Source organism: Colobus angolensis, unplaced genomic scaffold, assembly GCF_000951035.1.
Source record: "Colobus angolensis palliatus isolate OR3802 unplaced genomic scaffold, Cang.pa_1.0 Scaffold41, whole genome shotgun sequence".
Classification (NCBI taxonomy): Eukaryota; Metazoa; Chordata; class Mammalia; order Primates; family Cercopithecidae; genus Colobus; species Colobus angolensis.
In genome coordinates, this window is record NW_012117488.1 from 2,872,750 (window position 1) to 2,875,594 (window position 2,845).

Genomic DNA, 2,845 nt, shown 5'->3' on the forward strand with positions numbered 1-2,845 from the left:
TTTGGGGAAGCCAACTTATGTCTAAACAACAATAATTTTAAGTAATAGATACAAAGTGTTAGGGGAGCACTGCATGCTTTTGTGTGTGTGTGTGCATGTTTTATTGTGGTAAAATGCATAATCAAATTTATTGTAACCATTTTAAGTGTACAATTCAGGGGCATTGAATGCACACAGATTTATTTATTTTTGAGACGGAGTCTCGCTATGCCACCAGGCTCGAGTGCAGTGGTGCCATCTCAGCTCACTGCAACCTCCGCCTCCCAGGTTCAAGTGATTCTCCTGCCCCAGCCTCCTGAGCAGCTGGGACCACAGGCACGTGCCACCATGCCTGGCTAATTTTTGTATTTTTGGTAGAGACGGGGTTTCACCATGTTGGTCAGGATGGTATCGATCTCTTGACCTCGTGATCTGCCCGCTTCGGCCTCCCAAAGTGCTGGAATTACAGGCATGAGCCACCGTGCCCGGCCTACAGATTTATTTTTGTCACAGCTTACTGCAGAATGGATTTGAGATGGCTGTCATACACATAGAAGGTGATTAATAATGGTGGAACTAAGAGTTAACTGTGCAAGGGCTTAGAAATACAGTCAATGAGCAGTCTTTGTAAAAATTAATTTAGATATAAATGTTCACATTTCAGCATCATGTAATTTTAGAACTAGAAGTGACTTGAAATACCTAGCTTAACTCCTATTATAGGTAGGAAAAAAATAACGAATAGTTTCCTAAGCTATTTAGGAGCAAGACAACAGTATTACTTAGTGGCAGAGGTGGGGACTATTACCTAAGTCTCCTAATTGCCATTCATGCTTGTTTTAACCTTCACCATGCCACTATAGTAACTTTAAATCGATATTAAACTGAAAGCATTAAACTCTCTTAAATTTTTACCATAGAAAAAGACTTTAAATTTACACACTTCTAATGTTAAAACAATGTTAATAATTAAAAAAAAATTTTTGAGACAGTCTTGCTCTTTTGCCCAGGCTTGACGGCAGTGGCATGATCATAGCTCACCGCAACCTCAAATTCCTGGGCACAAGGGATCCTCCTGACTCATCCTCCCAAATAGCTGGGACTACAGGTGCACACCACTGTTGATAAGGAATATTAATTTTACGTTTCACCTGTAAATTTAAGCAACAAATATACAAAGTTTTAAAATTTATGGAATTATTTCTGAGATTAACCGTGCTAGGGAGTAGTACAAAATGGAGGCCAACAATATTAAAACTACTTGATAATCTGAAATATGTGATGATTTAAACAGCAAATTAGTTTCATTTAAGCTAAAATTACTACCCAGGTAACATTCTCTGTTGAGGGGGAAAAAAACGCAATGGGACATGGATCATACTTATCAGACTGCAGCACACTTGAAAAAGTTTTAATAGAAACACATACCAGCTTGATTCAGATGGGTTGTATTGGGCCCCTATTTACAAATGTGTTTAGGGAATCCTCAATATAGTTCTGAAGTTGTGGTCTAATTTACATTAACAATAAAAAAAAAGAAGAGTTTTTTTAGCATCCATTTAAGAGGACAAAGTCCTTAAAATTATCTAGATTGTATCACTAGTTATGCGGGTACCTTTTCAAATTTTTCATAAATATTTTAAAGGTCTTTAAGAAGTGACCAAAAATCTAGACTGAATAGAAAGTGTTATCTTTTTTTCTTAAAGATGAGATGTTACAGGAAAAATTCTAGAAAAGCTAATATTTTTTTTTTTCTTTTTCTGTGCTTTTGAAACAGATATTCTGATAATATGGGCCTTCTTTTTCCTTAAATTTCAAGTGAAATGAGACAGGAACCATATATCCAGGGAAAGGGCCAGAAACCTTTATTTTGTGAGTCACATTTTTTATTGCCTTCCATTGTGTATTTCCCTGTTGCTCTTCCTTAATAATTGTAAACTGTGCAAATTCAAACTTGTCCCTACAGTATGATGGAGAATCAGTAAGAGAGTTTTGTTTTCCTTTCGTTGTTGTTGTTTTCCATGTTCATGTTAGAAGAAAAAGCCCACCCCTGCTTCCAAAAGATTAGAATGAAGTAGCAGTGGTAATCAAAGTAAGAGTGCCTAAGGAAAGGCAAAACTCCAGAGGACAGAGTAAGAATTACTTGGTCACCACCCTTTTCTTAAGAAACCCCCTTGTAGAAATCATTCTCTTGTATGCACTCTGAAGATAATTTTGAGAACCGGGTTCTTAAGATAAAGTCAAGAACACAGAAGAGTAGTCAGTAGTCAGCTATAGTGACTACAGTAGCTGCTTTTTAGAATGTCAGCTCAGTCCACATCCACTTGACTGAGAATTCCTCCTATTCCCAGAGATATCTCTGAAGCCATGTTGACTCTGCTTAACATACCTCTTCCAGTAAACTATGATTAGATCACTGATAGACCATATCCAGGTTTAGCTGATCAGATTTTCCCTCTAAGACTTTGGAAACAGATCATTGGAATGCTGATCAATTGACAGTCTAGAGTGGCAAGGTGTTGTTCTATGGATTGGATAGCCATTTTCTGCCAGGTACACAACGATGCAGAAAAACTGCTCTTTGGAACGAGAAAAAAATTTAATTCTTCCTGTCACTGGGAATATAATGATTACCACAGCATACCTGGTCGCTTTTGTCATGGAACTTGCAGTTTGGTAAAATAGTTATAATGATAAGGTAAATTCATAATACTTTAAACATAGGGCAGAGAATCTTTTCCTAAGTACTTCACACTTAAGCTGAGTTCTCGTAAGTGTGTAAATGTTAACTGGGGGGAAAAAAAAAGGTGTAAACAGCCTTCCAGGGAGAGAGAATAACATAGATAAATAGTTCTAATGTGGGCGG